This window comes from Lactuca sativa, chromosome 8 (genome assembly GCF_002870075.4).
Source record: "Lactuca sativa cultivar Salinas chromosome 8, Lsat_Salinas_v11, whole genome shotgun sequence".
Classification (NCBI taxonomy): domain Eukaryota; kingdom Viridiplantae; phylum Streptophyta; class Magnoliopsida; order Asterales; family Asteraceae; genus Lactuca; species Lactuca sativa.
Genome location: NC_056630.2, coordinates 38,190,491 through 38,216,785, shown reverse-complemented (window position 1 = coordinate 38,216,785; position 26,295 = coordinate 38,190,491). Strand labels below are relative to the sequence as shown.

General features: G+C 37.5%; 1 pseudogene; it reads left to right on the top strand.

Moving 5' to 3' along the window:
• Positions 1-10,246: 10,246 nt before the first annotated feature.
• Positions 10,247-11,486, top strand: LOC111914259 (phosphoribosylformylglycinamidine cyclo-ligase, chloroplastic-like; annotated as a pseudogene).
• Positions 11,487-26,295: the final 14,809 nt, after the last annotated feature.

The window sequence follows — 26,295 nt, the reverse complement described above, 5'->3', positions numbered from 1 at the left end:
CAAATCATCTGTCGGAGAACCAGGTAGGGGTGTGTATGGGGCGGTTTGGTTCGGTTATTGGTTAAAACTGAACCATAACCATTATGATTGGTTAATTCATTTTGGTAACCATTAGGTATGGTTAATATTGGTTATGGTTAATGGTTTCTATCGGTTAACGGTTTTGATTAATGGTTAATATTGGTTAACCATAATGTTCAAAATAATATAAATGACGAAAATATATTGGCATAAAAAATGAAAATAGAATACCAAAAAGTCATCGACGCCAATGTTTGTAACCTAACTTATAGTAATAGAATGTGTACCTTTAATACTTAGAGTGAGATAACATATAGTCACATTCAAAATCAAAAACATTCAATAAAAATATAAAACAATAAAAAAGATTGACATTAATAATTTCATATATTGATAATTGATGTTAATATTAAAATAAAGTCAAACAATCATACACGTTTAATGCGATTAAATCAAAAACTATCAAGTAAAAGAGCCAAACATTCATATTATGTGTTATCTGGATAAGAAAAAGCCAATCACTTATACATTCAATGTGATTAAGTTAACACAATAAATAAATAAAGCTAAAAAAGTACATTCTTAATATCAAAGAGTCAAGAAGAACCAAAAACTTAACTTACATAAAAGTCTTGATTATTAAGTCAAAAAATCCTTCGAATAAGACTATAAAATCAAAACAATCTTTGATTATGATTAACGGTGTAAGAACCCTTCGATTAAGATTATGAGTGTAAAGATTAAACTAATTGTAAATAATGTTTGCAAATTGTAGAATTAGCCGATTACGAATTACAACATTAATCAACAATCCAACTCGATCAATGCATGATTGGAAGATTGTGTGTGTCTGTGCGATCAACCTTTGATGGTCTTATTGCTCGTTCGTCTCTTGATAAGTGAGGATTACTGGATTATATTTTGAAATTTTAATGGGTCTTAAATAAGTCTGACTATATTATTTTATATATAATCCATAATTTTTATATATTAAAATATAAAGTTAGCGGTTCGGTTAATAATGGTTCGGTTAAACTATAAAACCATAACCGAACCGTTAGTTATCGGTTAACAAAAAATAGAAACCAAACCAACGGTTCTTTAAATGGTTCGGTTATTATGGTTCGGTTATATCGGTTAACTTGGTTTTGGTTCGGTTATTATGCTCACCCCTAGAACCAGGCAGAGCTGAGACCCCTGCCCAGACACCTCAACAAGATCCCGTTATCGATTCTACTACAGTCAGAACCACACGAATCATTGACTATTTTGAAAAGGAACCGTAGCAAGCCCATCTAAGAATTACAATCAAAAGACCTGTGAATCAGGTCACTTTACAGAGGAGGGGAAGGTTGCTTTTCATGAAGAATTTTGATCAAAATCTTTGTGGGGACTAACCTAGACTAACAATGACTGAGCTCGACAAGAAGAAGTTCAAACACAAATACTGCGATCGGTCAAGAATTCTTATGTGGGGTTTTCATGATAAACTCAATTGCTGCCTGGTGAAACGAAAAAGTAATAGCATGGAATGTCCAGCAACATCCTTCTTTCTTCAAAATCGAAGATCCAAGCTTCCAATCGCTAGTTCCGCTTCATTTTCCTTTCGAGCATGTCTTTGTTGCTGAAAATGAAATATTTAAGCTAATTAAGCACCTTTGGTTCATTATTTGAGATAAAATTAACATAAAGTATTAAGATCATGCATGATTTTTATGACTAAATATGCTCATATCAGAATATTACAAAGACAAGAACGATTTTTCTTCCTTCACCAAGGTGGATCTCGCTGAGCTATCTGAAGCTCCATTCGCCAACCCTTCCAATGATCCTCATGCAAATGATTTTAAACTCTTCTTAGAGAGAAAAGTAAGGAGAGGATTTGATGGAATGATGACCGCAAAGTCTTTCTTGAAGACAACCAAAGATGTGTTTGACCCGATCACCAACAAGCCCTTCAAGAATGTAATGTGGCCTTTAACGAAGCAGATAACAAAGATTCCCATCACCAAGAACTTTTGTGATGGTTTGCTACGCGACATGTTATATTGGGTTTACGATGAAGCCACAACTACTGAAATAATCAGGTTCAAAGATGGTTGCTTCCATCTTGTTGATAAGAAGGGTCTGCTTCAGTTTGGAGAAAGGGACATCCATACCTTGGTTGCACATCAGATTTTATGCGATCAGGAGATCATGGAGGTTGCTGCCAAAGAGCTCACTAGCATGATAGCGGAGATCATCGATAAAAAGATGTGGCTAGGTGCTATGGGGAGATCATATGTGTTGGTAATCGAAAAAGACTAAATCTATGCTAGCTCAAACCAAGGGGGGGACTGTTAGGTCACATTTTGTTGGATTGTGCTAGGCATCAATCTGTATATATGTCTTGATAGGGTTTTAAGTCATGTAATAGGTGTTTGTAGTTGTGTTTATGGCTGAATAGGGTTCATGGCCGTGAACCTGTTCACGGCCATGAACGTGTTTGTGACTGGTGGTCATATAAATAACATGTCAGATGTGTCAGATGAGTCAGACGTGTCTGTGTCTGTTCCAAGTGTACTAGACGTTTACAGCTGAATACAACGTGTGCATTGTTGGAACTTCTTTGCTTCTACTCCTTCTAATTCTTACTATTTTTGCATCTTGATTGTATTTGATCACTGGTTTGTTCGCGTTTGTGGGACTTACAAACATATACGAATTTTACAATTTGATTAATTAGAATAATAAGAACCCTAATTCCATTGATCAAGAGAAATTAAGTACAAATCACACATTTTAATGAAGATCAAATCAAAGATTACTAGATGATAAACATGAAATCAAGTGTAAATTACAATCTAAAGAACAAGCACATAAGAATCTAGAACCGGAAATGATAGAAAAAGTTAGCCACACATGGTTAAATCAAAATACAAATTAAACAAGTTTTGATCTTCAAACAAACTTACAAAATTCAAATCAAAGTGTTTCCAAAGTGCTAAGTAGTGGTATGATCTCCCAAAATTACTTAAGTACATGGTCTAATTCCCCTCAAATGTGCCCCAAAAGACAAGATAAATCAAAAGTTGAAAATGTGGAAAACTGCCAGACAACGTTACACGATCCATTTAATGGCACGCTTAAAATTACATAAGCCTTGTAATGTATTTTCCTGATGAATGGTTTGCTAAGCGCGGGCCACATAATTTATGCCTTTGTGAAAGCACGAGCCGTGTAAATACCTAAAAAATGCATTTTTTCTGATTTTCCAATTTCTTCAATTTAGCTCCAAAAAATCCCAAACTTGGCCAAGAGCTTCCCACAAACATCGTAAGCATGATCCAATCCTTAAATCACCCTGAAACATCCACAAAATGGTGAAAAGTAGATATATCCTTGATAATGCACCGAAAATGAAAAATGCATACAAAGTTACACCAAATGCTATACAATACTATAATTAAACATGAAATAAGCATGTAAAAAAGTGCACTTTATGCACCTAACAAATCTCTCCATGCTTGAATTTTTCTTATCCTTAAGAAAGAACGAGAACCGGAAGAAAGGGACAGTTTATAGGTGGCAAAAGAGACAACGAAAAAGATAAGAAAGTAAAAGATAGATCCTATGAGAATAAGAATGAATGTATGCAATGAAAATGATTTTACATGAAAACATAATTGAAACGAAAAAAATAGTAAGGGTTAAACTAAAAGAAATTAAATCCTTGTTTTTTGTCCAAAAATCTTACTTGCAATTTCAACAATCGCCAAGGGTATAAAAGTCAAATACCAATCATCCAAACACACAAAAAAATTGTTCAATTATTAGTCTCACTCTCAAGAAAATCTCAACAAAGTCACACCTTGGACGTTGTCCTTAAAAGTGACGGTCATGTGGGTTAGAGTTCAAGTTAGAGGGTTATGAGACTTTACATGAAATTCATTGATTCAATGGTTTAGAAAATCTAGACTACCTCGATGTCAAGCTACTTTAGTTTGGAAGGTATCATATTTTAAAAAGGGACCGTTTCTCAAAACTCAGTTAGTGAACTCAAGGTTGACTCAACCATGTTCCCCAATCCAGACTTATTGTCCATCTTAGGCTTGCTCTTAAAAGTACCAATCACCGCATCTACCCATTTTCTTTGTGTTTCTAGTCTTTTTTACTCTTCAAATTGATTTCTTTGACTTTATTGATGAACTTCTATATTTCATTTCTTCAAGTTGTTATTCAGACTTTTCTTTTATTTGATTGGCTTGCTTCTAAATCTCTTTGTTGGAAGACTTGGCTTATGGTTCTCTCATCGATCTTTTCAGATATTGAACTCTTTGAGACCTTTGATGAGGGAAATTAAATTTTGGCTTGATTTTGTAGCCCAATAGATCTGTAATACTTTATTCAACATGCGGACATGTGGATACAAACGAAATCCCCTTTAAAGAGGTCTACCTAAAAGTAATTTCTAATAATGGGTAAATGACTTTTCTAAAAAGAAGTCGGTATTTATTATCAGGATTTAAGGGAATCGATGTTTTTAAAACATTTTTTACCTTCCTTCACTCCCTAACTTTACACAGAAAATCATCTACCCTCTAACTTTGAGTAACCAAACCACCACGGGTCACCATGGAGGACACCTTCAGAATGTTTATTCTCTGTTTATGTGAGAGTCCTTGAAGTGAGAAATTATATATATATATATATATATATATATATATATATATATATATATATATATATTGTATGTGTTTGGCTTCAAAATGGTTAACCACTCACATGCTTTACGATTGACGGGTCTACTTTCTAATGTTTTTTTAATGAGATGAATGCAAAATGATGAAAATGAAAATATTTTTGTGATTTTTTTTTAAAAATTATATAAAAATGCAATGAAATTCACCCATCCCTAAGCTTTAAATGTTGCATCGTCCTTGATGCTTGGAAAGAGAGCAGGACCAACCATTGATGAGGATCTTGAGGTGGGTGTAGGGGCAGATATTGGGGATAATAGGGTGGTTGTGTGGGTTGACCACCCATACAAAGCACTCGATGTATGTCAAACATAAGAGTATCCACGTGCGAGTTGTGGGTTTGTTGGCTCTCTCTATATGAATAAAAATCCTCTTTCATATCAACAATCTCGGTATTCATCTCACAAATACTATTATAAAGGTCGAAATTGTCACAATGTAATCGCCTATTGTCAGCATGCAACCTTTGAAATTCTTGCATGTACATGTCATGGTAAGGGTGCATGATAGGCTCTTGTTGCACTAGCGCAACAACATTAGGAATTGGTTCATCCTCACTAGACTTAGACTCAAGTTCAGGTTAAGGTAATGAAACACCTAAATTTGACCTAAGAGTCCAAGTTGTGTTTTGGATAGGATCGGACAAAGTAAGAAGATAATTATTAGGATCATCAACGCTAAGATAATCACAAGTATCAACAGTCTAAATACGACCTTGTATTGTCATGCGAATAGGCACATATTATGGAGAGCATCCATAGTGAGGCGAATTTCTACAGGAATGGCATCAAGACCGGATAGATAGATATTGCCTAGAGATGTGTGCATGAGGATGAGAGTGATCATACATGCACAATGTAATTGTCCACTTGTGCTGCGAGACAATTTTAACAATTTGAAAATTACCCACAATCCAAAATTTGGAAGGTGTTTCTGATTGTGAATTGTGCACAACAAGAGTTCTAATTCCTTTTGTCCAGCCTTTCTAATCTCTTGTTGACGAAGGATAGTGGAAGCAAGGATTAGATGAGTGACCTTAAGGACAAGATGAATGATACCCAATGCCTTCGTAGAGCTTGCGACATATCTCAATCTTGCAATTCTTTCCCAAAAAGACTTGATATCTTCAGAGAAGAGAGCATTTGTGTATTGGAAAGGCATGTAAGTATTGGCATTTTGGGCACCAATAAGCTCGTAAATTTGATTTTTGTGCAACTGATAGATACAACTAAATTCTTGGAAAGAAAGATATCCTATTCGTTGATCATAAGCAACAGATGACAAAAATTCAAGAATGGGTTGTACATAACCAATATCTTGAAGTGAAAACAACCTTTCCACCCAGTAAGATGAAACAAGGTGTGAACTTGATCGTGAATACGAAGGTAATCAAGAGCGGGAATATCCGTGAATCTCTATGTTACACGTTTACGAGTGAAGAGATTATAAAATTTAGCTTCTTATTTCAGATTTGAAAATTCCAAGTCACCGAAATATTGGCATGGGGGATTTGGGTCACGTTGACTATCACTAGAGTGAACAACTCTAGAACGCTTTGATTTATCCTTCTTACCACCCTCACAAGATGTTGAGGCCATTAGAGAGATGAAAATTTTAACTCTTAAGCACAATGCAAAAACCAATTCAAGGGACCAACACACAGTTAACACTCAATTTGAAAGCTTAAGCACAAAGATTCAAGCTTATATGACTAACAATGCAAAGTCAAGTAATTGGAAAGAGAATATTCTATTTGGAGCTTGAAACTCGAAGTTGATGCTTGTAAACACTTGCAATCTCCTCCGCAATGCTTCACCAAGCTTATCCTACAAAGATATTGAATAAATTTAACCAAAATTTCCAAACCTATATTTCTAGGGTTCATCCAAAAATCCGAAAATCACCATTGTAATGGTGTTTTGAAGCTTCTTGAATGTAAGGAAGAAGAAAAAAGGTAAAAATCCATACCTTCGTTGCTTAAATCCATGGAAAATCAAAGATTAGAGTGTGTATTGTGTGTACTTATGTAACATCTCAATTCCTAGGTATGAGATTTATTATTTTAAAGACAAGTTTCCCTTGGAACTCATCGAGTTGATGGCCTCAACTCGACGTGTCGAAGGCTTTTGGAACGTGCATCTTTTTGGACCAACTTGACGAGTTGGTGAGGAAAAATTGACGAGTTGGCGGTTGAATGAGAAAATCTAAATTTTAGGGTTTGCAACCTATTTAACCTCTTTAAGTCCTTGAGACAGATCTTTTATCATCCTCCAAACCCTAATATCGACCTTGTAAACCCTAATCTTCATTCCACCTCATCGTGTGATTTAGTGTGTCATTTTTTGGAGTAAAGAAGGAGAAGATTGAAGTAAAGAGGCAAGGATCTAGCAAACTAAGCTCACATCTGCAGTTTGGCACTCTTTGGACCATTGTAACTATTCAAGATCTGAATTTTTATCTATCTATTTAGCTAGATCTTGACTTTGGTCCCTTTTTCTCCTTATTCTTGGGTATTGCAATGGATGGGCTTCATAAAGTTTTCAACTTTATGAATCTCCAGGTCAAGATAACCTTGGAGTGGGTTATATATGGTCCTTTCCACGTTTTGATGCCATGCATGGAGTTTAGGTCATATTTCCCCTTTTTGGTTCAAGACATGCATTGGACATGCATGTTTATAAAGCACCCACCTTTGGGACGTTTTTGAGTCTAGAATCTCTCTTGGATAAAGTTGGGTTCTAGATCTCAAGGATTTGTGCTTAATGGTTAAGCTTTTGAGTTTGCAAGCCTTGTGGATGGGTTTTTGAGCATTTGGAGTAGTCCCACAGGATAAATTTGGAAACTTTATCCTTTTAGACATATTTGTAGTTTAGATATTTTAAGGTTCTAGAAACTGATCTTAATTAGTGATCAATCAATCAATCAACAAGAGTAAGAATTGAAGTAGAAGAAGAAGAAGAAAGAAGCTTGCACATGTTTATATCATAAAAACATCTGGTACAACTTGTGAATACTCAGGCCGCAAATACTAAACCATCAACAACCGACAAAAGACCTTGACCAACCCTATATATAGAAGACACTGGCCGTAAACAGGGTTTACGATCGTAAACACATGACCTGGCTGTAAACACCCAAATAACCTGAAAATACATAAAATGACTCAAAAGACCTTTTACAATGGAAATCCTAGACCAAACCATAAACTGGACCCTTCAATCTTCCCCTTGGTTTAGGACTAGCTTGACTCCATCTTTGTCGACAAGAAGAACATCTGATTTTCCCATAGCCCCGTTTCCACATCCTTTTTTTTATGATATCAGCAACCATAGAAGTATACTCTTGAGCAGCCGGCTCAAAAATATCTTCTGAATGATAAGTTTGTAGGTTTCTTAGACAAGTAAGAAAGCTTGTGTGTTGTTGCAGAAAAGGGAGAGGTATATGATGATTGATGACAAGAAGGCTTGATTGTGTACTTGGATGTCTCTATATTTTATCCAAATGTTGTGGCGTTCATGATGCCTTTTTATTGTGGTGTTATAGAAGACGAAACTGCGAGCGCGAAACAGAGTGACCGAAGTGTCTGGAGGAGAAGGAGGGATTCAACACAGGGTTAAACCGTTGAAGCCCTAACATGGTGGTTTTGAATCATTTTTCCTTTCAGTTTACATTAAGCATCTGGATTTTCTACCATAAGTGGTTGAAGACCCAAATCCGCTCTTTGACGAAACCGATCTCTGCAGAGCCTTGTTCGATTTTGGCAAACCGTTTCTGACTTTGTTATTAAAAACCTGTTTGTTCCTTTGAAAAACTGCCCTTTTCTTGTTTTGATCATCCTTCAAATCATCATCTCGAGAACAAGTTCTTGAGGAATTTCTGGTTAAAGACCTTCCTCGAGACTCGTTCTCTCCTCTTGGTGACAGAAAATGCACAAAATCTTGATTGTGACAATTCCTAGCAATATGACCGCCAGTACCACAATTAAAACAAATCTGTTTATTGTTATTAAAATTGGTATTTCCCTTTTTTGATTTATTTTCTTTAATGACATCCTTACTTTTCCCACAAGAACATGTGTAAGAAACAGATTGTGCGATAAGTGAGGGTGCATCAGATTGTGTGACTTGTGGAGTGGGTGTGCTTGTAACAGAAACATCAGGAGCATAAGGATTATCAAACAAGTCATCAAATATGTCAAAAAAATTCAACTCAACATGATCCAATGCAGAAGAATCACAAGATGTATCATCAATTTTAACATTAGAAACACTAAAGTTTTCATTCGAAACAGAAACAGCAGGTTCAAACACAGTTTTATTATCAGGTCCAGACATAGTTTTATTATCAAAAACATATCCTTCAGCTTCTTTCTTTGACTGAGTTAAGGATTGATCTGCAGGGGAAGTAGAAACATTAGTACTTTCAATATTAATAATTCCTCTTGAAACAAAACCAGTTGGTTTGCCATAAAACATGAATGGTTCGTTGGCAATCTCCTCTTCAGTCAGAGGGTGATACTGATAATTATGATTGAAAGGGGGATGCAATTTATCGTATCCTAAACCCTTTTGCTGATTATGTTTAAATTGCAAGCAATTTATCGTATCCTAAACCCTTTTAATGTGTCAAGCTCAGTAGTCAATTCAGCAAGTTGTCTCTTAACATAGTCATAATTTTCACATTTGTTGCTATAGTCTTCCTAAAGACTCCTAAAGTCTTTGATTTTTGCTTCTAATTGAGCCTTTAGGGGTTTTTGTCCTTTCCTGAGTTAATAACCTTTGTATTTTAGGTCCTCAACTTCCCTACGTAATGATTTTATTTCCTCACGAAGAATTTTAACATAATCAATGCATGCTTGAGAACAAGAAGATAAACTTACCTCATTCTCCTTGGATTCTAAGGTAGAAGATACTATTAGAGCAAACTACAATTCCATCATATTTTCTTCTGGATCAGCCTCAACATTCTTCACAGGAACATCATCATCGATCTGGGCCAAGTGAGCATTTTCAGGTCTTGAAATATTTAGAGCCTGAATTTGGTCCTCCCAGTCAAAAGACTGAGCAACCATTGCAGTCTCACTGTTGACAGCAGCCCCTCCACGATTATTTCCCACGGTAACCATCTTTCTATCATTGTTCATCCTTCTATCTGGTTTGCATTCATTCCCCAGTTGTTCTTTCCCGTCTTCTTTGCAAATTGCTTCGTCCTGAACACTGCCATAGCTATCTGCCATGTAATATTCATCTCTTCCACATCTTCTGGATGAATTTGATCCAGGTCAGCAAATGAGAGTTGAGGTGGGAGCTCTCCAGCTACAAAGGCATTATAACAGTTGACAAGTCCAGTGGCAAGAGCAAGATTTTCATCACTTTCCTAGGAGTTTGAAGAAGAAGCCATAAATGGTACATTGAGGGAGGAAACAGCTTGTGGAGCAACAGACGACTGACTTTGTGAGTGAGGCATGGTTGATGCAGCAGTAAAAAATGTTGCTGATGGAGTAACAAAAGTTTGATTCTGAGGTTGTTGAGCAACAAATGCTTGACCTGGAGAGGAGATGAGTAATGAAAGAGCATTGTAACAATTTGTCAACATGATAAAAGCAATTGTGAAGAGGGCCTTACATATAAAGAAGTTGGTGTTGACATAGATGCTGGTTCAGAGCTTGTATGCAGGACTGCCAAAATGGCACATGGAATTGGAGGCTTTGGTGGTCTTTTTCCACTTGGGGATTCGTATCTTGTAGCTGGTACAGATAGTGTAGGAACCAAACTTAAGTTGGCATTCAAGACTGGAATCCATGATTCCATTGGAATTGATTTGGTGGGGATGAGTGTGAATGACATCATCACATCTGGAGCAAAGACTTTATTCTTCCTTGATTACTCTGAACCAAGTCGCCTTGATGTTGATCTTGCTGAAAAGGTTATAAAAGGAATTGTTGATGGTTGCCAACAATCTGACTGTGCTCTTTTGGGTGGAGAGACTGTAGAAATGCCAGATTTTTATGCAGAAGGAGAATACGATCTTAGTGGTTTTTTAGTTGGAACTATGAAAAAGCATTCGTTTATAAATGGGAAGAATATAGAAGTTGGAGATGTGCTTATTGGCCTCCCATCTAGTGGGGTCCACTCAAATGGGTTCTCACTTGTTCGAAGGGTGCTAGTGAGAAGTGGGCTTTCATTGAAAGACAAACTCCCAGGTGAAGAATCAGTCACATTAGCAGAAGCCTTAATGGCACCAACTGTAATATATGTAAAACAAGTGCTTGATATCATAAGTAAGGAGGGCAATAAGGGTATAAAAGGAATTGCACACATAACAAGTGGCAGCTTCACAGATAACATCCCTCGTGTTTTCCCAAAAGGGCTTGGCACTCTTCTTTATAATGACTCTTGGCCGATTCCCCATTTTTTAAATGGATCCAAAAGGCTGGGGGGATTGAAGATGGTGAAATGAAAAGGACTTTTAATATGGGATTCGGGATGGTTTTGGTTGTTAGTAAAGAGGCTGCTTAAAGGGTACTTAAGGAAGAAGGTGGGATGGTGTATCATATTGGTGAAGTTATAAGCGGTGATGGTGTCAGTTATCAGTAATTTTGATGACTTGCTTCTTGTGACCCGTTGTTACTTTGAGGTATGGATTTTACTAACATAAACGTGTGGGTTTTGATCCATTGTTGTTTTAGCATTGTACTTTGTAATTTTGGAGATGTGAAATAAATGTTTTTTCGGGGATTTTGCGACTTCAAAAAGGGGGGGGGGAGGATTGTTGGGTCAAAATTTTGGTTTATACTTTGCTTTTCTAGGCAATTGTATTTTTTTGTATTGTTTTATGAGTTTACGACTGTGTTTACGGCCGTGAACAGGTTTACGGCCGTGAACTTGTTCACGGCCCATGTCTTATATATAGGGTGAGGAGTGCATGTGGGTGTAAGGAAAAGGAGCTTAAGTGTGTGTATTCTAAGGTGTGTTTTAGAGAGAGAAACAAGAGAGAAGAAGATAATGTGTGAATCTATTGTAAGGAGCTTCATTCATATCTTTAATTCATCATAGATTCAAGTTATTCTTCTTCTCCTTCTCTTCTATTTTGATCTGGCATCATCCGTTTGATTGGTTCCGCACCATCAAACGGATCTGATTGATACACAAGCAAATTGGGGACTTACAGATCTGAGCCTTAGGGACTCTGGAATTGAAGATTCAGCTGTATGTGTTAAGACTGGGAAAACTCGGCGAGTTTTCCAGCCAACTCAGCAAGTTGGCTAGGGTTTTCCCCGACTTTCTGAGTTCTATAGAACTCGACGAGTCTAAGAGGTGCACTCGACGAGTTGGGTCAACATTGACCTTTGAATTTGACTTTGACCATGGTTAACCAAGTTGGACTTTTAAGGGTATTTTGGATATTTCTAGATTTTAATGGAATTGTTTACAAAGTGGTTGTAGGCATTTGAGTTGGGAGTCGAGATTCGGTGTTAGATCTTATCAGTTCAGCTACTTGAGAGGTGATTCTTACTCACTATACTTTCGGGTCGAAGGCACCAAAGCCGACCCATTGGTTTGATAACCTGATATTGTTGACATGTTGAGTATAGTGTAGATTGCATGCTAGAATTGATATGTCAGTCTGGTATGTCTGTAGAACTACCTGTGATATTGTCTAATTATCTTTATATGGAATTATTTGTTATATGTCGACATATTGTGTGGGTTGGGTTGAGGTTGTACTACTCCGTGTTGTAGACAACAAACCCTAGAGTATGCCAGATATGAGCTGAGGGCTAGGGAGGGCATGCCAGACTTATACTGAGGACTCATGAGCATTCTAGATACGAGCTGAGGGTCGGGAAGGGCATGCTAGACTTGTACTGAAGGCCTAGCGATATTCAGTCCAAGGACTGATTAGGCCAGGGAGCAAGCCATACATAAGTTGTGGGCCGAATGCAAGCCAGACTTATGTTGTGGGCTCAGGGGTAATCCAATATGTTAAGTTGTGGACCCATTGCATATTGTTATTATATTTTGTGCTATTTGTAATGTACTGGTATCTTGGAGGAACTCACTAAGATTTGGGCTTGTAGTTTTGGATTATGTTTCAGGTACCTCAAAGGATCGTGGGAAGGCGAAGGCGTGATCGTGTATCTCCTCATATTTTATTCTTACAATTTTAGGATTTCTATGGTGTGAAACTTATTTTGAAAACAATTTGTAAATATTGATGGTTGTGGTTTATTTTAAAAGTTTAAATTTTTTCAAGAATTTCACGAATGTTACAAGTTGGTATCAAAGCCTTGGTTTTAGTGAATTGGAGGAATGCTCGTGTGAATCCAGTCTCAAACTAAGGAAAAGATTTTCCAAAATGATTTTCAAATGGTTTTAAAAATACTCAAGGAGGATGCGATGTGTACGATCAGCTGGAGCCAGTAAGTTAACCCCAAAGTATCATACTATTATTTGATATCGTGCTATGTTAGAATAACATGGTAGTGATAGGATAGGGATCTTCAGGAATTGCATGATTGAGTTGCCTGATTATATGATGCTTGATAGCCTAGGACCTTTCTTTTATGGAATTGACATCATTCCTGTAGTTGCTTAGAGTATGCATAATGGTTATATATAACTATGATCTTATAGCCTGAGAATGTCTGGTTTGACCTTATTTCTTGTTCTTGTTTGAAGAAGGGCTTAGGGTAGGATCATGTATTTGAATATTTATAAGCTCTAGTGTTACGTATGGCTATCATACACGAGTGCTGCAGGGTTGGTGGAAGTTTCATCACGAGTTGTGTGGGTTCAGTCGGCTAGTTGTGAGATGTTCAGCTTTTCCTCTAAGGAGTGAGGATTGAGTGTTCGTCTATTCTTATGAGTATTGTTAGGGCGTTGTGATGATCCTTGAGACAAATACGGGTAGGTGGAGAAGGTAGTATGGGCTCATACTACTGAAAGCACAGGACTCGTACACATACCAAGGAAGTCACAACCCCTCGGGATTCGTGGGAGTTGGTTCCTCGTTATGCTATATGGATTATCTGCTATCTTCCTGGTGTATTTTCAATATGGTGACCAGGAGACATGTTGAGATCGGATCCGGGTCGGGATCAGGAGCTGGCAGTCATGGTGGGCCAGCATTGTCTGAGGACCGCGTCAAGGATATCATCCGCGAGGAGGTGGTTGCTATTGTTTGGGGTCAGATCCTAGAGATGTTCAGGTCTATCAATACCGTGATGATGGAGTTTTTTGATGATCACTATGCAACCATTTCGAAGATGGTTGATATTACAGCCTGCACAGTCGTGGCGGCTGCAGGTGTTGGGATAGGGTGGGTCTTTCAGTATCAGGACTTCAATGATACGAAGCCCTCGAATTTCAATGAATTCCAGGACCCAATTATAGCCATGAGGTGGTTATCTGATGTGGAGGGATATTTCTTCACTTGTTCATGCCCTGCTCATTAGAAGGCCAGGTACGCTCTGAACCTTCTGAGGTCCGGAGCAAAGGATTGGTGGAGGCTCACTACTAGTTCTTATTTTGTTGAGAAGAGGGCTACTGTGACTTGGGAGCAGTTTTCTGAGATGTTCCGTTCCTGATATGTTACGTTGGTGGAGCGGGAGAGGTTAGTGCAAGAGTATCTAGATTTAAGACGGGGTTCTGAGACGGTGATGGAGATTACAAAGATGTTTGCGGAGAGGGCTATGTCTGCCCTAAGTTTGCTGCATCTGAGCAGGCTCATATGACCCCTTACTTGAGCATTCTCAACACGGAGATCAGGCAGTTTGTTTCTACTCGGCACTATAGTTCATTGTTGGAGATGCAGGAGGCCACCGGGCGGCATGAGATTGAGATTGATATGCAGACGAGAGAGCAGAGGTCAGCCCCAACATAGTCGCAGCCTGCATTAAAGCGATTAACGCTGCTGATGTCAGATCTGGGGGTCGAAAGGTCGCACTTGCGGAAGTGCAACAAGGCACACGAGGGTGCTTGTTAATCATCATCGGGGTGCCACAATTGTGGTTGGTAGGGTCACATGGCGAGGGATTGCCGCCAGCAGGCTCCAACACACATAGTTCCAGGATTAGTTATTGTTAAGTACATTTCATGCATTCATTTTGTAGTTTTAGTTCATAAAAGTGCATTGAATTTAGGTTTAAACTCATGCATTTTGCATATTTTTCGGGATTTTTCATGATGCAATTCCATTCACACTTTTATGATATTTCAGGGATTTTTGAAAGTTGGATCTTGATGGAGGAAGTTATAAAGAGTTGGAGACAAAGTTTCAGAAGTTCTGGAGCATTGAAGAGAGAGAGAATGAAGAAATAAAGAATTTGGCTTCACAGGAGTTTACACAACCGTGTAAATGATAGCTTATAATTTACACGGGCCGTGTAAACGTATATACAAGAGCTTTCTACTTCGAAGGCCTGGAAGGATTGAGCATTCTACTTTTCTTGTTTACACGGCCGTATAAATGGCACCCTTTAATTTTCACGGGCCGTGTAAACGTCTCGACAGTTTTTAAAGAAGTTTTACTCTCATATAATTTAGACAATCAGTTTAGTGGGAAGTTAGGTCGGATTTTGGGCAGAGAGAATGCGATTTTCAGAACTTTTGGAAGTAGATTAACACTTGGAAACACTTTAATTTCCTTTTTGTAAATCAATTTGAAGTTTAAACTTGTTTTATTTGTACTTTAACCTAGACATGTGTGGTTGATTTCATTATCATTTCCGAATCTGAATTCTTAAGTATGTGTTGTTAGGTTGTAACTTGAACTTGATTTGTGTTTAACATCTAGTAATCTTTGATTTGATCTTAATCATGTGTTTGGTTTATTCTCTTTTTCACTTGATCAATGAATTAGGGATTTTATCAATCTAGTTAATCAAATTGTAAAATACGTATATGTTTTATGATTTGATGTTAGTAACGTACAATTAATTGATTGTAATTAAATCAAAATGAGTGTAATCAAAGATTAAATGTTCATAATCCCAAGCTTATGAGGTATATTGAATATTGTTGGTAATTGTTGCAAGAGCTTAAAGCCATTTAATGATTTGATGAAAGATCTTATTTGAATCAAATCAATTAAATGAAGTTTTATTTGAAGAACATGTTTTGAATAAAATATTTTTTGTCAACTTTGATATTAGAGTTTATTAGTATCTAAATTACCAACCTAGATAGAACACAATCATATTCATTTTGCATCTTTCAACATAATACATGTATAAGAATCAGAATCGAAAATGTATTTCTTTTATTAAATTCTGTTAACAATCTTGTTTATTTATGAAGTTTAAATCTAGTGCAAACACAATCCCCCATTTTAATATTATTTGTATTATGTGTGAAAATATGGCAAGATAAGAAGTCATGTATTCCTGTGGACCGACCGTGCTTACTCTATACTATCTTTAGTATAAGAAATAGCAGTGATTTGAGCTTTATTAATATTATTTTATCCCATTATTTGTTAGTTTGATAGCAAAACAAATTGGCACCGTTACCGGGGATACAGTAGTACTAATTGTTTATGCCAAGATCTTTCCGCACAGGTAAAACTATACCGGTTGATTTGGAGATAGAGAAATCTGCTAAACAAAGAAGGAAGCAAGCCAGACTTTTAAAGAAACAACAACAATCTGGAGCTTCTTCATCAAATCCATCAACCACATCCTCTCCAACATCCAAAAGTATCACCCCACCATCTTCACCTACTCCTACCATGGTAGACAACCATGGAGGAAATCAAAATCGTCCGCATCCACCACATGAACAAACCTTTAGACAATGGGCCACTCAAGATGTCACCCAACAACCTTTGTGCACAAATTACCCTGCAGCAATCAACTTTGAACTCAAGTCTGGACTCATCCATTTGTTACCCTCATTCTATGGTCTTGAGAATGAAGACCCACATAAATTTCTTAAGGAATTTCATGTTGTTTGTGTGGGTATGAAGCCGCATGAAGTTACAGAAGATCAAATCAAGTTAAGGGCATTCCTTTTTGCTTTACAAGATTCAGCCAAGGAGTGGTTATATGACTTACCACCGGGGTCAGTCACAACATGGAATGAACTTGCAAGGATGTTTCTGGATAAATATTTTCCAGAAATGAGAGCTTCAGCTTTACGCAGAGAGATAATTGGTATCAAGCAACAAAAGAGAGAACCCTTGCATACTTATTGGAAACGGTTCAAGAAATTGTGCTCAAGATGTCCACAACATGGGATTACAGAATATCAGTTGTTGTAGTATTTTTGTGAAGGAATGTCATCTTGGGATAGGAGATTACTCAGTGCATCAAGTGGTGGATCTATAGCTGATAAGACTCCAACAGAAATCAGAGTTCTTATCAAGAACATGGCAGAAGAGTCCAAGCATACAGTCCAAGAAGAAGAATGGTACAGTGATGCACCAAGAGGAGTGAAAGAAATTTCTACCCGAAAAATTGAAAGTCAACTTTCTGAGTTGACTAAGGTAGTAATGATGCTTGCAAAGGACAAGGGCGTGCAACCACCAACAGTTAGACCTTGTGGTATTTGTACACAAGTTGGACATCCCACTGATATGTGCCCAATGTGACAAGAAGATGTAGAGCCAGTTCAAGCTATGGGACTTTCAAGTCAACAACAAGGGAACTTCCAGCCAAGAAGCAATCCAAATTGGCATCAACCTAATGCCAATTTTCAGCCAAGACCACCACCTTATCAACTAAGACCACCATTTCAAAATCAAATGCATCACTAACAAAGTTATCAACCACATTTCCAACCAACTCAACCCCCTCATCAATCTTAATTCCAACCTCAAAACATGCGTCAAGGAAGCAGTTCAAGCGGATCAGGAATGTCTTTAGAAGACATTGTTAAGATTTAGCCACAAGTACTCAAACATTTCAAAATGAGACCAAGGCGAGCATCAAGACTTTGGAGCAACAAATGACTCAACTCACCACTTCTGTGAGTAAATTGGAGTCACAAGGCAAACTACCCGCGCAAACCGAGAAAAATCCAAAACATAGTGCATATGCCATCAGTTTGAGGAATGGCAAAGAATATGAAGGTCCTAAAATGATTGAAGAAGAAGAAGAGATGGAGCTAGAGAAAGAAGAAGAAAAGTCAAAAACACCTTCAAAGCAAGTTCCTATTGAAGCAAAAGTCACTCCTCCTCCATTTCCTTCAAGATTAAACAAGTCAAAGCGTGAAAGGGAAGACAATGAAATCATGGAGATGTTCAGGAAGGTTGAGGTAAATATTCCTCTTATTGATGCCATCAAACAAGTCCCTAGGTATGCTAAATTCCTTAAGGAATTATGTACATCCAAGAAAAATTTGAAAGGGAATGAAACTGTTAAAGTAGGGGAAAATGTGTCCGTAGTGTTACAAAAAAGACTACCTCAAAAATGTAACGATCCGGGTGTTTTCATGGTTCCTTGAAAATTAGGTAATCTTCATGTTCCACGAGCTATGCTAGACCTTGGAGCTTCTATCAATGTTTTGCCATATTCCATCTTTAAAACTTTAAATATTGGCACATTGAAGAAGACCGAGGTAATCATTCAATTGGCTGATAGATCTTTAGTACATCCCAAAGGTGTGCTAGAAGATGTGTTAGTCCAAGTGAATGAACTAGTGGTTCTAGCAGATTTTTATGTCCTTGACATGGATGATGATGACTCACCAAATTTGAGTTCAATTCTCCTAGGAAGACCCTTTTTGAAAACAGCCAGGACGAAAATTGATGTTTATGATGGTACATTGTCCATGGAATTTGATGGGGAGGTGATAAATTTCAATATTTATGATGCTATGAGATATCCAAGTGATATTTCATCTTTGAATTTTGTGAATGTCATTGAACCATTGACAGAGGAGTGTTTTGATTTGTCTAGTCTTGATGTGTTAGCTCTCATTTTAGACATGAATCTTCAAAAGGAAAAAGTGGAAAAACTTGCCAATCAATTCACAATTGATAAAGAGATTATGGAGGTTGTGTCTTGCATGGATGAGAAGAAGAAAATGAGGTTTGATGTTCCAAAGCTGAAAATATGAATGTCTAATGAGAAACTTGTTCATTCTATTGTGCAGGCATCGGAATTGGAGCTCAAAACTTTACCCGAGCATCTCAAGTATGCATATCTTGGAGACAAAGAAACTTTGCTAGTGATCATATCCACCAAGTTGTCAACAAAAGAAGAGGAAGATCTTGTCACCACTTTGAAAGAGTATAAGGAAGTTATTGGGTGGACTATAGCCGACACCAAAGGGCTAAGTCATTCGCTTTGCATGCACAAAATCCTTATGGAAGAAGATTACAAGCCTTCCCGAGAAGCTAAAAGGCGTTTGAATCCTCCAATGATGGAGGTTGTGAAAAAGGAGATTTTGAAGTTGTTGAATGCAGGGATGATTTACCCTATATCAGATAGCAAGTGGGTAAGTCCGGTCCAAGTTGTGCCCAAGAAGACAGGTATTACCGTTACAAAGAATGACCAAGGTGAGTTAGTCCCCACCCGTGTGCAAAACGGGTGGAGAGTTTGCATTGACTATAGAAGACTCAATTCCTCAACCCGGAAAGACCATTTCCCACTTCCCTTCATTGATCAAATATTGGAAAGGTTAGCGGGAAAAACACATTATTGTTGCTTGGATGGGTATTCCGGTTTCCATCAAATACCCGTTGCACCCGAGGACCAAGAAAAAACTACTTTCACATGTCCCTTCGGAACATTTGCATATAGGCGAATGCCTTTTGGACTTTGCAATGCTCCAGCCACTTTTCAAAGGTGCATGGTAAGTATTTTTTCGGAAATTGTTGAGGAAATCATTGAAGTTTTTATGGACGACTTCACAATTTATGGTAATTCTTTTCATGAGTGTTTGGGTAATTTGAAAAAGATTTTGCAAAGATGTATTGAGACCAATCTTGTTTTGAATTATGAAAAGTGTCACTTTACGGTTGACAAAGGTCTCATATTAGGTCATATTGTGTCATCTAAGGGTCTAAAAGTAGACAAAGCAAAAATAGATGTCATAAAATCTTTACCTTATCCCACTTGTGTTCGTGAGGTACGCTCATTTCTTGGTCATGCAGGATTTTATAGAAGGTTTATCAAAGATTTTTCCAAGATATCTCGTCCCATGTGTGAGCTCCTAAAAAAAGAGTCAGAATTCGAATTTTCCAAAGAGTGCAACCAAGCTTTTGATCAGTTGAAAGAGTTGATGATAACAGCACCAATACTTCAATCACCGGATTGGAGTTTGCCTTTTGAAATCATGTGTGATGCCAGCAATCATGCAGTTGGTGCATTGTTAGGGCAAAGAAAAGACCGTGTTCCTAATGTTATTTACTATGCCTCAAAAACACTTGATAGTGCACAAGCCAACTATTCAACAACTGAAAAAGAATTGCTATCTATTGTCTTTGCTTTAGACAAATTTCATCAATACCTGCTAGGTTCTAAAGTCATTGTTTATTCTGATCATGCAGCTATGAGGTATCTACTTGCAAAGACGGATTCGAAGCCTAGACTCATTCGATGGGTATTACTCTTGCAAGAGTTTGACATTGAAATCAAAGACAAGAGCGGAAAGTCAAATCTTGTAGCTGATCATCTTAGCAGGATTGTTTCTCCCCATGAATCTACTCTCGTTCATGATGCATTTCCCGATGAGAACCTATTTTCAGCAAAAGTTGCCCCTTGGTATGCCGACATTGTGAATTACATCGTCACAAATCAGTTTCCACCAGATTTGACTCGATGGCAAAAAGACAAGATCAAGAAAGAAGCCAAGAGGTATGTTTGGGATGATCCATATTTGTGGAAATATTGTGCTGACCAAATGATTAGACGATGTGTGGATCAATATGAGGTCCCTTCTATTTTAACATTTTGTCACTCTAATGCTTGTGGAGGACATTTTGGTCCTCAAAGGACTGCAAGAAAAGTGTTAGAGAGTGGATTTTAGTGGCCAAGTATTTTCCATGACTCTTATGACTTTTGTTCAAGCTGTGATAAATGTCAACGGATGGGCTCCTTAAGCTTAAAGAATCAAATGCCCCTAAATCCCATATTAGTTTGTGAAATTTTTGATGTTTGGGGCATTGATTTTATGGGACCTTTTCCATCATCTTCGGGTTTTATTTATATTCTTTTGGCTGTGGACTATGTTTCCAAGTGGATGGAAGCAAAGGCTACCCGTACTAATGATTCAAAATTTGTGATAGATTTCTTGAAGGCTAACATTTTTTCCAGATTTGGTGTTCCAAAGGCCTTGATCAGTGATTGTGGTACACATTTTTGCAATCGTATGCTCGGGAGTGTTTTGAAAAATATGGTGTCACTCATAAAGTTTCCACAACATACCACCCACAAACAAATGGACAAGCTGAGGTGAGCAATCGACAAATCAAGGGCATTTTGGAGAAAACCGTGAATACAACAAGGAAAGATTGGAGTACACGCCTTGATGATGCTTTGTGGGCATACCGCACAGCATACAAAACTCCAATTGGAATGTCTCCATACCGTATTGTTTTTGGAAAGCCGTGTCGATTACCCATTGAGTTGGAACATAGGGCCTATTGGGCGATCAAGCAGTTCAACATGGATTTAAGTGAACCGGGAAAGAAGAGGAAGTTGGACATACAAGAACTTGAGGAAATCCGCAATGAAGCGTATGAGAAAGAGGTTCTTTATAAGGAAAAGACCAAAGCATTCCATGACAAAACGATTACACGCATTTTAAATTAATTCCTGGTAAATTAAGGTCCCGTTGGGTGGGACCGTTTGTTGTCACTAATGTTTTTGAGCATGGTGCAATAGAAATCACAAGTGAGAAAACCGGGAAGATTTTTAAGGTAAATGGTCACCGTTTGAAGCCTAATTATGAATGATTTCAAGTCAAGAATGAAGAGGTGGAGGAAGTAATGGATCCAAAGTATCAAGATTGACAAATAGTTGGGGTCCAAGTCGAGCCAACGACATTAAAAAGGGCCGGCTAACCGGGAGGCAACCCGGGGGTATTTTTGTCATTTCGTATATTTTCATTGTATTTTCTTTGTTTTCAAGCTTCCAAGTTGTTTTTCATGCTAAAAGAGGGTTAAAAATCATTTTCCGGGCAGTAGTGGTTTAGCGGGTTGCAATTTGAAAAAGTGAAAAAATTAAATTTTCTTGGCCTTCTCAGAGGTTTACACGGCCGTGTAAACTTATGCCTATAGTTTCCACGGGCCGTGTAAACGACCAAACACGGTATATCAGATTCAGGAGTTTACACGGCCGTGTAAATGCTCCCCTTTAGTTTACACAGACCGTGTAAACGTAAATACAGAGCTGGACGATTTTAAGGCTAAAACTCGATTTTTTTAACTCATTCTTTTCACATAACCTGCGATTCCTCTCCTCCCTACTGCCCCCCTTCGAAAAAACCCTTCAAAATATTCAATCTTTCTCAATTTTGCATCAAAAATCAAGCTCCAAGGTATGGATTTTTTCTCTTTTCTTCATCTTCTTTATCTTCCACCTCTATTCTACCCTTTTCATGGTCGATTTTGGGGTTTTTGAGCAAAACCCTAGAATTTGTGAACTTCAAAATCTCGACCTAATGCTTGAAATTTCTTGTAGGATAAGCTTGGGGATAGCTTGGTGAAGCATTGGATATCCTCTTACCACCATTTTCAAGCACAAATCGGTATAATTGTTCCAAACTCTTACTTTGTGCATTTAGATAGAACCATATTCCTTTTTGGGTGATTTTTGGTGAAACTTGCTAGTTCTTGTGCTTCAATTGTCCTAAATTGTGTGCAATACTTTGTTGATTCATTTGGGTAATGGCTTCCCGGGGTAAAAGACCTAGAATTGGAAATTCACATGCTGAACAAGACCCACATGCCATGGACAACCCTTATGAATTTGGTCTTATTTTTTAGACCAATCGACAAGAAATCTTGTATGCAAATCTTGTTAGCAGAACAATGGATGCTCAAAAGTTTGTGGACATCCAAGCCCTCAAGGATTTACATATCTATAAGGGTGTCCACAAACTCTTCAAAAACATAGGATGGGAAGCTCTTTTGAATCTACATGCAGTTAATTATCAAACACCAATGTTGGAACTTTTGTCCTCCATTACCTTTGACTATCAAACCCATCTCCTGACTTTCCGTTTACTCAATCAAACCCATCAGTTTCATGCTGACATCCTTTGTGATATGATTGGTGCTCCCAAAGCAAGAAGGGATGTATACATAGCATCCTTTGTGAAAAAATGTTGTGTTTGAGCATAACCGTGCAAGTTTTGGAGAAGCATCTCTTGTGAGTATGAGTATCAGTCAGGCACAGCCAAAGGTTCTAGCATTATCCATCTGGTCTTGAAAGTCGCCCACCAGATCATTGCTTCTCTCCTATTCCCTCAAGAAGAGATTAGCAAGGCTAATAAGAAAGAGATAGAAGTCTTGTGGTGTATGATTAACAAGCCTGCAGAAGTCCCTCATTTTGGGTGTTGGGTGATTTAGAAAATGCTCAGAAGTGCTACGAGCAATGGTGGCCAGCTACATTGTGGAGGCATGGTTTCTATTATTTCTGAGCATCTTGGCCTCCATCTACCCAATAACCCAACAAATATAGTCATGGGTCGTACTCGTCTATCAATTGATGTTATGGAAACAATGCATCTTTTCCACCGCCTTCCCACTGGGGATGTTCATTGGGCAGTAGATGGGAAAGAGTATCTACGCATAGACAGCAGAAACAAAAAGATACTCAATTTAGCCAATGACATTCCATCAACCACTTGGAAACTCAAATCTAACTTAGGTGTTACAGTAGATCATAGTCCTCCACCCTCTCCTCCTCCTGCTCCTACTGCTGGTGCCTCTATCTCATCTTGCCCCATTCCTTCTTCTGAACACAATCTTTATATGGGCGAGTTTGCACGCTTGAACCACCATTACACCAGCCTACAATAGGAAGTCAGAGAAATTTATACGGGTGTCGCTGAAATCACTTCTGATTTTCAGGACTACCGTAACTTGCAAGAAGAGCATTGGGCCCAACAAGAGCTGCGGTGGGCTGAACAGGATCAGAGATAGGCCGCTTAAGAGCAGCACAACCGCAACATTCATCACCTGCTGAGCGATATCCATAGAGTTCTTGTGCTCCCCACACAGCCGCAACCACCATCATCATCCCAACCCCAATGGCCTCCTTATTATCCTACAGATTATCCTTCACTGTTCCCTCCATATCCACCGCCCGGTCCTCAATAGGCCGGCTATGCCTCTCTCCAAGCATCGAGGACGATGCTTATTTTAAGCTTGGGGAGGGGCATCCATCCATGCATTATCCCGTTGCATGTAATTTTGTACATTTTGCATTGCATTATTTTTCTTTTTATTATTTTTCTTTGTCATTTAAAAAAAATTCAATAATTTTTCTTTCTACTCTATATTTATTATACTTTTGTATTCTGCATCTAAATTTTTGTATTGCATGATAAAAAAAAATAATAATAACAAAAATAAATAAATAAATAAATAAAATAAAAATTATAATAATAATAATAATTAGATCCAATCCCAAGCAACCGAATCTTTTCAAAACAGTTGAGCTGGTAAATGAGTCATGTGCCTTGAAATTGGCTTGCTCTTTTTATTGAAAAATCTAAAAGCAAGTTAATCACACACGAGCACATCTCCCGAAGCTACTTGTGCAAAACAAAAAATGAGAAGATTGTCAACACTGGAGCATAACAGCAGGTATGAGTCGATTCTTTGGGATATATGACCGGTCTTATGAGTAGTAATGCTCAATTGAACTTAAAATGCCAAATTCAAAAGTTCATAAAAAGAATGCAAAATCTCAATGTCCCGCCTTCCAGCACTCTTAAAAGTCCTTTCTACTCATTCCCTTTTATATACCCTGCTTGAGAACATAACTTTCTACTCATTCCCATGTTAACATTTAGTCCCCCGAAAAATGTCTAGAAGTCCCTCACGGTAATAAACCGTGAGATGTCCCATAATAGAAAAGTGAAGGACGAAAATATAAAGAAATTGGCCAAATAAATAAATTAATAAGAGTGTTATGTGTTAACTTAGTTATTTGTATATGTGTTACATAAAATAAAATAAAAATGAAAAAAAACTATTATTAAGTTAATCTGTAACCTTTGGGATTCGAACAAGTAAACTCTGAGGGGTGTTTTACACCTAATCGCCTAAAGCTGAATAGTTTGAGACTGGTTGAGTTGAAAATTCGTTACATGGGTTCCATAGAAAATGATGAACTTAATAATAGCAAATAAAGCTAATCTGTGGCCTTTGAGGTTCGGGCAAGTAAACCCGAGGGATCTCTTTAAATCTAGCACACTAAGGTCATTTGATTTGGGTGTGTTGGTTGGAAGCCCGTTACACAGATTTCAAAGAAAGCCATGAGCTTTATTTGTAAAAAAAAATATATAATTAAGAAGTTTGTATATAATTGTGTTTATAGTTTAATTGAATATTGTGTTTAGGAAAAATACTTGGCTGTCAAAAGATTCCCTTGGACTTGGATTTGAATTTATGACATTGGACTGAATGTTAATTACTTCGACTGGTGTAAGTGGTTTGAAGTTTGCAACCAAACTGGATAAATATTAGGGAATTTTTACAAAATATTTTTCAGAAAAAGATTGTTGTTGACCAACAAATAGCTGGAATCGGACATTGTTATATTTTATGAAACAAAGATGGTTGAGCATGTTTTGTCACATATAATTTCACAAGAGTAAGACCATAATTTTTTCCAAGAATTGACTTGATGATATTGAAAAGGAATAAGTGTTGTGATCTTCGACTCTGTTGAGTTGTACTAGGGAGTGGCCAAAGTCTTGTTTCTATTATCATATAATATTTTGAGACTAAAGCCAAGTTGAATCAAGGCATGACAGGTACATTCTCAACTATGGTACAAAACAGGGTAATTGGGTTGGATCTTTTCATGTTTGTTTTGATTTCATGCATTAAGTTTCAAATAGTTTTAACTTTAATTTTCTTTTCTTCTATTCTATTTTATTTTCTCCAGTTTAAATCTTCTTGTTCTTTGTTGAGGACAAGAAAGGTTCAAGCTTGGGGATATTTGTTAAGTGCATTTCATGCATTCATTTTGTAGTTTTAGTTCATAAAAGTGCATTGCATTTAGGTTTAAACTCATGCATTTTGCATATTTTTCGGGATTTTTCATGATGCAATTCCATTCACACACTTTTATGATATTTCAGGGATTTTTAAAGGTTGGATCTTGATGGAGGAAGTTATAAAGAGTTGGAGACAAAGTTTCAGAAGTTTTGGAGCATTGAAGAGAGAGAGAATGAAGAAATAAAGAATTTGGCTTCACAGGAGTTTACACGACCGTGAAAATGATAGCTTATAATTTACATGGTCCGTGTAAACGTATATACAAGAGCATTCTACTCCGAAGGCCTGGAAGGATTGAGCATTCTACTTTTCTTGTTTACACGGCCGTGTAAATGGCACCCTTTAATTTACA